This window comes from Pleurodeles waltl, chromosome 12 (assembly GCF_031143425.1).
Source record: "Pleurodeles waltl isolate 20211129_DDA chromosome 12, aPleWal1.hap1.20221129, whole genome shotgun sequence".
NCBI lineage: Eukaryota > Metazoa > Chordata > Amphibia > Caudata > Salamandridae > Pleurodeles > Pleurodeles waltl.
In genome coordinates this window covers 551,055,959-551,068,367 of record NC_090451.1, presented here as the reverse complement: position 1 = coordinate 551,068,367, position 12,409 = coordinate 551,055,959, and the positions used below count along the sequence as shown (strand labels likewise).

The window sequence follows — 12,409 nt, the reverse complement described above, 5'->3', positions numbered from 1 at the left end:
TTCAAAATGTATTTATGGGTTGTAGATTGTGTTTATTTTCTGGTGAGCTTTAGAAACAGAAGTCTTCATATTTTGAAACACAAGGTCCACTGAGTACAGCAAAGTATGATCACCTCAACAAACAAATGTACCTTTACCCTGCTTTCATAAGGCAATCAACAAAGATGTTACATAGGCTAGCAGGGATATGTGAAAACTTGTCTCTGACTGAGGTGGGACCACCAGAACAAATTAATTGGGCAATAATAATCCTCTCAGTTCCCGTGCCTCACAAAAAACCCTGTTTTCGGAGAGTGAGCGAGTCATACGAATGATAACGATGATGATGATGAACATAACTCCTCCCTAGGTCCAGGTCTCACCCCCCGATGTGATGCCCTTGAACAATTGTGACCCAGCACCTTCTCCCTCAGCTGCTTTCTGTCCTCTGCCTTCAGCATCTGGTAACTCCGTTTCCCTCACCTGTGTCTGGCCTCTCATCCTTCTTTTAACCTGCTTTTTGCTCACTCTTTCCTTCCTCTGTGCCTCATTTCCATCATCTGTGCCTTGCTTCTCATTCTTCTTTAATCTACCATTTGATCTGTTTTCTCTTTCCTTCCTCTGTGCCAAATTTCATCCTTTTCTGACTCATTTTTCCAGCCTCCTTTGAGCTCGGTGCCTAATTTTGCTACTGCTCCCGCCTCTCACTAGCACAGCCTACCAACACCCAGTGCCCCTCCCACCTCCTAGGACCTACTTAATGGTGGCTGCAAGCAGTGGGTGCGCCGCTGGAGGCGAAAGGCAAACCTGTCTGCTCTCGTCCATAACCGGACCCGGCCTCCCCACAGCTACACCGCTGCCAACCTCCATGACCTAGACCCGGACACCCTAGCAAACACTGCTGCTGTGCTTTTTCCCACTCAACAGTAGTCCCTTTCACCTGCACCCACTGCAACTTCACCTATCGCAGTACGCCCTTCAATGCACCACCCGGGACTACGCAGACCTCTCACCACACCGCACCTCACCACCAGCTTGCCTGCATCCTCCTCAACACATGCTCACTGTGCAAACTCACCACTGAGATATAAGACCTCTTCATCACCTTTGCACCCAATGTAATTTTTCTCACCGAGGCTTGACTCAACCCTTCGTCCACTGCCGACATCACCACAGCAGTACCCGATGGATACAAGGTCACCCACTGGGACTGCATCAATGCCCAGAAAGCGGAATCACCATCATCCTCAAAGAGACCACACAGTCCACTAACTTCTTCCATGACAAAGTTGCCACTATCTACAAACACTTTGTAACCCGGGCCAAGACTACAGACTTCCTCAACCTACACAATCTCACTGCAACCAGTGCGGACTGTCAATTGACCACTTGGAACCTGCTCACCCCCAGGACCCCACAGCCATCATGAACTCTGTTATGTTCCATGTCCCTCTTGCTCGCCCACACTCCCAACTTCACGTGAAGCAGGAGTGAATGATGCTCCTTCTCTTACCTCTAGCAAAGACATGGAATTAACCCCCCTTGCAGCTGCGGACCTCCCCTTCTCCAGCAGAATTCCCAGAAGTGCTAAATACCTTGCTATTTCACTGAGTACCTTGGACCCAGCAACTGCCTGGATAGACACTTGGGTGATAAACAGCACTATACAAATTGACTGATTGATTAGGCATACAATAATCCTGTCTATTAACTCACTTCTACCTTTGGTATTTGGGAGATGTGTATATTTTCTATATAAAATTACCTTTTGCTAATTGGATTCATATAAAGTTGCCTGCACCTTTTGTGAATGTTTAACTGGCATAATCTTGAATCTATAGTGCTTGTCTGTTAGTCTTCCTCCAGTTCCTGATAGTGGAACTATGGGCAGTACAAGACTATTTTTTGATCTAGAATCAGAATGGAAATGCTGTGAGTACTTTATGGAGAGTGTGCTTTGAACTGTTTCCCCAGTGAGTTTTGATAGGGCACTTTATTATTCCTTAAGGTACTTTTAAGGTACTGTCTACTGACATATTGTTGATGTCTGTGTGTGAAAGACCTTTGGTGGATTGCCACCAAGAATTGACAGTGGCCTTAGAGCCTGCCCATGTTTACCCTTGATTGGCTGTCTGGTCACTCTCATTTGTTTGCTTCTTATTTGATGGCTTTCCTCCCTGTTCTTCTGTTTCTCCCCTCCCTGGAGCAAAGCTTCTTTATCATCTTTTTGAGTGAATGTCAGAATGACTTGTATTCTTCCACTGCTCTCATTTTGGGAACTACTTGATTCTTTAAGCACTCCAAGAGAGTGCATGTGTTTTCTTGCTCTTTTTTGTGTGCTGTTTCCACCCCCTCCCCAAAATACCTGTCCTGAGTGCTCCTTGTGTATCCCCTTCCTCCGCCACTTGCTCTCTACCCCATGTGATGCTTCTCCTGTTAGTATCCTTCCCACACCCAATTCTCCGCTTCCCCTATGTTGACCTATTTTTAAAAAAATGTTATTCCTCCACCTCCCCATCTAAAGCCCATCCACTTCTCACCCTACGCCTCCCTATTACTTTCCCCCATCTCCTCGATGGCTTTCGCACCTCTTGCAGTCCTCACCTCTTGCAGTGCTTAAAATAATGTATTTTATTTGTTATTTCTGGATCGGTCAAGTAGCTGCTGTTTTCTACAGGGCTGCTGCACTTTAAAAAAAACACTTTTGTGCAGGCAAAAATCCATTTTGGATCGTAAGTAAAAAATATATTAAATTGAGTCTGTGTCATGTTTTATGATGCAGATGCGCAACTACGTTATTAGAATAGTGCAGTCGCAAGCAGCATCATGATTTGTAGCTGCTCATGTGTGTTTGTGTCACTGCACCTTTTTTGTATTCTTTTGTTGTTGCTCTTTGGCAAAACCACTGGCAAAGTCAATAGATCAAAAAGGTGAGATCTTTTGGGTTTAAATCTTCGGCTCCTAGGAAAGTAGGGACATTACTGTGATATGCTACATACAAGGGCTTACTTTGATAAAGAATGAGTACCGGTGCCCAAAGCTTTCTTTAGTACCCTGCGGCACACTGAATACCAATGCTGCATAGCTTTAAATCCACCTCATGGCTCTTTAATCCACCACCAGGCACTCTCTGTTCCTTTATCCCACTCTTGCAGATTCCTGCTTTTTCCCTTTCTTACTTTTTTTCTTCTTTCACTTCCCCCTTCCTTTCCATTTGTCTATTTTTACCTTTCTTGCTCTCGGTAATATCTGATGAGAAAAAAGAAGTGCCGGTCTGTAAAAATGGGTGCAGGTGACACCCATTTGGTAATGCTCAAATTAAGCACTGGCTATATATCAGATGGTAATCTTGCTGCTGTGCCCACAGCTCTGTGGACATGGTAAAAAAGGACTATCTGATAAAGGATGTTGAAATATACTTTTTCTCTGAGCGCCTGCAGCCACAGTCTAACAAGGAACAGCTTAAGTTCCTGCAGTTGATTTAACTATCAACTTAGAAAATGTACATAATCACTCGATTTCTATGTTTATATTAAGTGGTGCTGAGATGAAAGAGAACAGTTTGGAAGAAAGTGGCATATTGGTGAGGTTAGTACCACAAAACCTCTGCCTCTGTCTGGTGCTGTCTGGACACCGCTGGACTGTGGTCTGAGTACTGAGTGAGAACACATGTCCTGTGTCTAGCATCAATGGGGCACAGCTGTAGGCTCTGTGCAGCAGGACTGACAGCACAGCTAGTGGGCGCGGCCACACTTGATGGTATAATACACTGCTCACAGGGCTTCGGCATGGCATGCCTGGACTGCCGTGATCACTGTGCAGGGTCGACGTTCACACCCTGCACTTAATGCCTGCTGGACACACATACCGACTCAGTGATCACTAGTGGTTGGAGTTTTGGGTGCTTAACTACCCCAGTGCCTGTTGACAAGGAGCATTATGACCAAAGGAACCTCCCAGACATTTTTGGCCTATTTTTATGGCCATACTCTACTTGGAATAGAAATACTAACACAGAAGTAAATATCTGGAAGGATACTTTTCTGCGGTCCCAGTCCGCAGTTTCGTGTACTACTGAAAGACGAGCCCTGTGCAGATGGCACAGTGAAGATTTTAGATCCATCGCAGACCCTTTCAGATGACTGCCTCATATACACATGCATTGTTAACGTGCTCTTGCATCTCCAACAGGAAGAGCTCCTCAGTGTTTTCTAAGCTGCATGATGCCTAGGAGCCATTTCAGACATGTGGCATCTTTCGCTCGATGGCCGCTTTGATTGAGCCCCGTGTGTTGTTGGCAGTGAAAAGTTGTTACTTTTGACACAGTGTAGTTGGAAGGCAGCATCCAATAGCTCACTGTGCACGACTTCCAAGCTTAAAATACTGTGTTACTAAAATAAGCAGATTCTTTGGCAGGTGCCGATTTTGGCATTGGTGTGTGTTTCTGCAGCAGTTTCGACTAGGAGGTGGGGAAAGACTATGCAGGCAGAGATAAACAAACTTAAACACCCAGGGAACGTGAGCTTGCCAGGAGACAGAGCTACATCTGGAGGCCAAGTGGAGACAAAAAAAAAAGATCAAACCATAGAAAACGACGAAGTTTAAACTAAGAGGTATAAAATTTACTAAAAGATCAGGCACTACATCAACCAAAGTTGCTGGGCATCCTTACGTTTGAGTGAGAAGGCAGGCAAGTGCCCTATCTACTGAAATATAGCACTTTCTTGCTTTCTCTATAGAGCTGGCGCACAATCTGGCTGCCTCGCGCCATACATACACCTTTACACCATAGTGCAAGGGTGTGTGGCATGTCTAGCATAGGTCTTGTGGTGGAAGGGTACTCTTTCCAGTACGAAATACTAGACTAAATTTAGTAATAAATCAGGCAATGCAGCACAGCTAGTAAAGTTGCTGTGCTGCGCTGCAGGACGTGAGAAAGCAGAACACAGCTCCTTATCTATGACGATGTGACGCTGCTCTGCTCTGCCTGCGTTGGTGCACTTTTGGCTGCCATACACTAACACACACACCCTTGCGCCATAGTGTAAGCCTGTCTGCATTGTGGTAAGTGTAGCTATTGTGCATGAAGGGCTCCATCCTGAATAAAGACTGTATTTTAAGGCATTATCCTCTTCGTATGTGCGCTTCAGAATGCAGCACGCATGCAAACAGGGAAAAACAAGGAGAAATTCAAATATTTCTCCTCATTACTCTCCTCATTACACCTGCCTCAGGGAGGCACAGGAATTTGATGCCAATCCATGTCTCCAATTCTTTGTAAATAGGGATTTTCATTAGAACCCAATAGGTGGTAAGAGTGGAACGCACGGATGATGCAAAGTAGTACCAGGCTCCACATTGTGCTGCGCTGTGGTGAGTTACTTTGGGTGGCAATCCAGTGCATATCATGTTTTGTGTTGCACTGTAAATATCAACCCACTTTGAGTTGGGTCTGGGTAAAACAAACCAGATGCAAAGAATTTGTAAATCTAGGCCAATATACCAGGATAAATTGAAAAAATGTTACCACTTGAGACGTGTGCTGAACAGTACCGCACAAATGTAAAGTTGGAAAAGTCTGGAGAAATAAAAGCATTTCTCCAAGTTAATGCCAATCTCATAAAGGCATTATTTTTTTGTGCAAAATCCTGCCTACTACAGTTATTAGATAGGACTTGCGTCAAAACCTATGGGTAGTTACATGGGAACACGCATGTACCTCCCATGGAATCTCCCAGTTGCAAAGTAATATAAAATGCTAATTAGCGCTCATTATCATCATCAACACAAGCTTTATTCGGTCAGCAGACCACCAAAGCAATACAATACATTATAAATATCATAATACAAAAAAAAACATATAAAATCCCGAATTAAAACTAATAAATGGTGAATAATAAATACTTTTAAAACCCTAATTAGTCACATTAAAACCCAACCAATCATTCTTCATGCCTCCTTGTTTACAAAGGAATTACGTATATACCTTGCTGCCACTAAAAACTTGCTAATGGCAAAGATTAACACGATAGACCTGTGGCTTTTTAAAACCCTCAAAGCTATGGCACATGTACTCATCCTCATTTCACGACAGATTTTACAGATCCATTTTGACCTAGGGGATGAATAAGCAGGGCAAAAAAACATGAAATGTTCGACTGCTTCAGAGGCAACACCACACACAGGGCATTTATCAGACATGGCAGTTGGTCCCTAGCTGTTCGTCAAAGACTTCAAAGGCAAGGACCCAAAATCCAATCTAGCGTATAGAACTTTACCCAATAAATCCGGTATCATATCTAGGTAAGGTTCATACTGTGGGTACCACTTAAAATCAATAAAAAGGTTAGTTAATCGGCCATGGGATTTGCAACAAATTTAATCATTTCTTACATGTGACCAGTATACAGATTTAAAAACTTTTTTGTGAGATTTCTGTAAATTATTGGGACTCTCCCAGTACTTTCCTAAGCCCAAAATGCTAAACCAATTGGATACATGCTTAACCCAAGGAATAGTAGCCGCATTTGGTCTCCTTAATAAATTGAGAAGTGAAGACTTGTAAATATCCAATTCGGGAACAGTCCAAAGCCTTACCCAATATAATAGAGGTTCTCAAAGCGATTAAATCAGCTACTCGATTTAGACCCAAATCAAAAAACATTGGAGTCAATGGTGTGCTGTGAGGGCACGCAATCAAGGCCATCGCAAAGTTGTTCTCACCCAGAGCTAGTCTATTACTGTTGGAGGATCCCCATACCTCCACACCAGAGACTTAGCGTTACTTTCAGGCCACTTTCCAGCGCACAAGTTTTGCACTGGAAAGTAAATTCAAATGCACATTTTGTGCTGGTTTGCTTAACTTTTTTTATGCAATCTCAGCGCAAATGTTAGTAAATCTCTCTCTTCATAGTTCAGTGGTACTGCGGAGCACTTCACATTGCAAAGAACTATATCTTACTTCATGTTTTACCATATTGGTACCAGAAGCCCGCACAGGGCCAGGGATTCGGATAACAACTGACACAGCTGCAAATTCCCTGAAAAGAGCCTGCTGCTGTCAAATACCTAACTCAGGTCCCCAGGACTTCATGGCTTTATTTGATGCAGTAGAAAAGGGCTGCAAATATGGTTTATGGTCGACTGACCCTTATCAAGACAGGTGAGATTATCAGATGCAATCTTCAGTCGTGGCTGCTGCAAGGACGGGGTGGAGGAGGCGCGGGCAGCATTTACCATGTCTCAGAACAAGGGGGCCCATAAGTTATAGTCACGACTTTTTGTAGGCAGTGTTGTAGGGTGTATATGGGCTTTTCTTCACTAAAGTGCAGGTAAAAAGTGTGTTTCACATGCATTCATTTAATGTCAGCAAATTATTGCACACTACAGTTTATCTATTTTCCTCAGACAAACCTGCTGAGTTGAGGTTCTTTTAGGCATAGTGAAGGGAAGACCTTAGCCAGCAGTTACTCCGACCTGATAGTTACACTTTAAGTCCACTAACCGTTGAAATTTTGTATGTTTTTCCGCCTGAAGTCATTTATTAAGTTTTGCATCTGCACTACGGCTGGCAGAAGTAATGTGGTTCCCCTGAGGATGGACACATTTTGCTGCTACCTCTCCATCATATTAACTTTGAAAACTACTGACAACTCAAGGAATTACATCACAGCAAGTAACAGTTGTAAACATTACCAACCTAATGTTAAACTTCATTCCATAACATAAAAAAACTATCTGTAATAAACTATATTCAAACACTCCCTAAAGTGAGCCCCTCAATCAAACTCTGAACGGAATTGATACAATAACCTATATATCTTCTAAAACCAAATATCATTAGCCCAAGTGCTAAGCAATTAATGTGTACAGTGAGCTACGTAAGTGTACATGCTAACAAATCTCACTAGTATTGTTCTTAGATAGCAAGACTAAAACCTGACATCATATTACAGGATAAATACCCCCTTCTTACTTTGCAGGATAACATTGCCCACTGATACAGTGCCAGGATAAATATGCATTTTTCCATATTAGTTTATATAATACTTCAGGGTTACCCAATAAAGAACATACATGGAGGTGTTCAGGTGAATGTCAAACTTACAGGTCCACTAATTTCTCAGGTGTGTGACCCTTCCTGAAAAGTTTGATCACTTCATCCATTGTGATGGGAGGGGGTGAACTTGCGTGTCCTGGTCCTCTCTCTACCCAGCCGCCCACTAGAACCGGAAGAACACTCATGTTCTGTCATCATACTGAAGGTATGCATATTAGAAATGCAGGCTGTTAGAAGGTGGCAACCATTGTAATATTTACATAATGTTGTAATATTTGAAGATGATCGACACCAATGCAGCTCAGTGATGAAAATTATGGCACCAGGAGACGAGCGACAGGCCAGCAGCCATACCAGTGTGATTAGAAGCCAAGAGGCTGTCACCATCCCTGTCCCAGGATAGAGAGGAGACTGTTGCCCTCATTATAATGATGTTTGTCTTCCTGTACTCTGCTCTTCACATGCTGTCCAGATGTTGAGCATTTAGATACCTCTTTATACTCTTGATGGGGCGCTGGCATGCTTTGAAACACAATAGTCTGCTTGTTGTGCTTGGTTGGAAAGGTGAGAGCTGGTAGTTTGGCCACGTGAGAGTGTTTCAGTATTATGTGTGATGAGCAATTTCTATATCGAACAGGAGATACCCTATAAACCAATTCTGAAACGTCGCTACCCAGTGAACCACACTAGTTCAGAAGGTTCTCAGTTGATCTAGAAAAACACACTGCCTCTTAATAGTAACTAAACAAATGTTATTAGTTTACATTGCCTTGCAGGATTTTTCACTGATGTCAAAGTATCCTAATTCTCAACAACTGGTACAACAGATATTGTGCATAAAACGCTTGCTGCCCTTGTGCGCAAATGGTACTTATGTCACAAAAAGTAATTAAACATTAGTATATGAATTGGGCAAAGATTCGAAGACAAACAGGAGTGCTGAAACTGACCTAATTATGCCCATTCAACAATTATAGTTTAGACAGCGAAAAAACAAAGGGTAATGTGGCATTATGGTTAGGTGATAAAATGACTTACGAAGTAACCTTTAAAAACAACGAAAAAACACAGAAAACTTCCAGTTATAGTTAGTGAATTAAATATAACTTGTGCCCTGTCACAAACTGCTTTAGGACTCACATCACTCATGACATATTAATTGACATCATTGATGAAATCATTAATGGAAAGAGATCATTTGTCTAAGAGACTAGTGAGCATTTAAACTAATAGAGGCAAACGTTTGAGTTTTTACATACTAAGATAAACAAGCATTGGCAAAGCCAATAGGCCTCACCTTTCAGAACTATTGGCTTTGCCAGTGTTTTTTAGTGATCCTGTGCAGCATTGCTAAAGAGGAAACTGAAGAAAAAAGGTGCTATGACACAGTCGTAGCTGCTGTGTGATTTTGTATGTGTGTGTACCAAACATGCAAGGACCTGTAAAATGTGTGTGGAAGGGGGAAGGGTCTTTTTTTATTTAATTACTAATACAAATTGGATTGGTAAATTACAAAAGAAATGGAAAAAGATAGTGGTAAAGCATTTTTAAAAAGTGGATGAAAGGAAACAACAAGGAGAGCAGGGGTGGAAGCAACCTGGAGGGTGCTGGTGGAGCAAAGGGTTACAGAGGACGGGGTCCGAAGCAACATTGATGACGACAAGAAAGAGCAAAGGGGACAGGAGCATAATGTGGAACAGAGGAAGCATAAAGGTGAAAAAGAAATGCAGGGGAGAAGCACAGAAATGCAAACACAACACAGAGGGGCATGTGGAACAAGCACATGGGCAAGATCACCATGTAGCGCAAAGAAGGGGTGAGGAGAAGTACACAAGGGAGCTAGATGGAAAACACAAGCACTCTCTTTGAGTGCTTAATTAAAAATAATGATGGAGTGTCTGAAAAGTAAGTAGTGGAAGGACACAAGTAATGAGTCAATGCTCCAATGGAGTGAAAAATGCAGAAGAAGAATGAAAGCCTACACAACCAGTCTTTAAATCAGCATTGATTGTGTTTGTAGGTTGCTTTATTAAAAGAATGCCACATTATGCGATGAACACTGTTTTTTCTTTTTACCACTAAACAGGAATTAAAATGCTCAAAGCAATCAAATATGAAGTTTTTGAAACTGTGAATCTGCCCAGCAAGTACTCACCCTAGCAACTTCCTACCATACATTTCTTTCTCAACTTTCACACATTGCTTTGTATAGATAAGGTCGACAGGTTGGTAGACAGCTACAGACAACATGTAAATGTTTCTTAATCTTTGATACGAATTAGCATTACTGGATAGTTAGATGGCTGGTTTCCAGAGAGAACAAGTTACTCAAGAGTAAACAAATGCAAATGCTGGCCACAACTTTCCATTAATATAACAATCAACTAATGAATTGAAAACGGTTGTTAAAAGAGATTATACAGGAACTGACAGCCATGTTTAGTCAAAGGTTGGTGGTGGTATGGGTAGGGAGGTTTGGGTGGTGGTGGTGATAAGACTGGTGAGGGTGGTGGTAGGTTGTTAGGGGTGGTGAGGATGGTGAGGAGTGATGGTGGTGAGGGTGGTGTTGACGTTAGTGGTGGTGAGGGGGTGGTGATGGGAGTTAGTAGGTAGTGATGGGAGGGTGATGAGGTTGGTGATGTTAGGGTGGTGGTGGTTAGGGTAGATTGGAGGTTAGGGTAGGGTAGTGGTGGTTTGGGGTAGGTAGGGATGGTGGTGGAAAGGGTAGAGTTGTGGTAGGGTTGTGATAGAGTTGTTAGGCTCTTTTGAGGACTGTTTGAAAGGTAAAAACTATAAAAAGTGCGTCTGCTGCTTCCATGTATTGTGATTATTCTTCACAATAATTTGGCGAGTGCAGAATAGTTAGGGAAAAGGGACGATATTTAGAGCTCTACTGATGTTGGTGCCTCACCCAAAACTGGGTCACACCAGCATGCGACGCCTGGCTTGCCTCTTGCGGCTCTTGGCATTGTCTTTGCGACCCCTGGCCTCAGAAGTGGTAAAATCAGTGCCAGGAGCACAGGAGCATCTCGTCCTTATGGATGTTCATTGGGGCTTCACTTTTCGTGTTTTTTGTTATTTTTTATAACACTTATAGTGAATAACATTATATCATTTGCTAATAGTTTAATAAAAATGGAGTGCAATTAGCTTGAATATGATCATCCCTGGCAGCTGAGGTAAGTAAAAACTATTTTAAATGTATGTTGTGTGAGTGCTTCCAGGTGAGAGTGTTTTTATGTGAGAGACAAGGGTGTGCATGTGAGAGTGAAAGCAAAGGTCAAATGGCATGTGAGGTCGCTTCCACTATCCCTGGCATTTTGGTGAATTGACGTCCATGTTCACCAGTGTCCCAGCTCTATCGGATTTAAATAGATCTTGCCCAACGGATCTTTTTCTTTTGATTTAATCATGGATATGTCTGCTTTCAGGTCACCACTGAACTGAGCCGGCACAGAACACATACTTGCAACTGGATGGAAGCTCACAAAACTGGTGATTGCTGCTATTGCTGAGCCAGGAACACTCCTGTGGAACTCTAATGAATTGCTTGAAGGCAGACACAAATGGTATGTGAGGATTTTGCGGGAGGGATTTAGATTGGGATCTTGAATGGCTTACGAGGGACCTCAAGCTAAATGTTAGCGGAGATTTTGAGGTCTGCGAGGGAACACAGGCAGGCAGTGCAGGTTAAGCTGGACAGAGAGGTTGAAGAAGGCAGGATGACCGGCCCCTTTTATGAGTGGCCAATGGCTGATTTGATTGTGTCACCTATCGGCGTAGTGCCCAAGAAAGAGCAAAGGCCATTTCCATTGATTCAGCCCTTGTCCTGGCTGAAAATAGAGTCAGTAAATGCTTTCATAGCTGAAGATACAGCATCTGTGTCATACTCATTGGTGGACTTAGCAATGTCCTTGGTATTGGCAGCAGGGAAAGGAGCGCAAATGGCAAAGGCGATGTGAAATCAGCCTTTAGTATGTGCCCGGTTCACCAGGACGATTTTCAGTTATTGGGCATACATTTTGAAGGAAAATAGTATGTGACAAGGCTTTGCCGATAGGCTGTGCGATATCATGCACACTCTTTGAGTGTTTCAGCTCTTTCCTGCAGTGGCTCTTCACATAGCACACAGATCACACACTGGTGTTGCACTTTATGGATTTTTTTTTGTGGGGGCACCCAGCTCAGCATTCCATTGGCTCCAGAAATAACAGTGGACCCAGGCTCAGTGATATCCTTTCTGCGTATTGAACTTGACTGATGAAGGCAAGATTGCCACAGAACAAACTGGAGATGCCACATGCTTTATTGGTGTACATGGTGGTCAAGGAAAAAGCGAAGGTGAGGGTGATTTAATTTCTGCTTGGACGC

General features: G+C 42.9%; 1 protein-coding gene across 1 annotated transcript in view; it reads right to left on the bottom strand.

Moving 5' to 3' along the window:
• Nucleotides 1-12,409, bottom strand: part of HSD11B2 (hydroxysteroid 11-beta dehydrogenase 2) — a 462,059-nt gene that overhangs the window by 32,907 nt on the left and 416,743 nt on the right. The window lies entirely within an intron of this gene.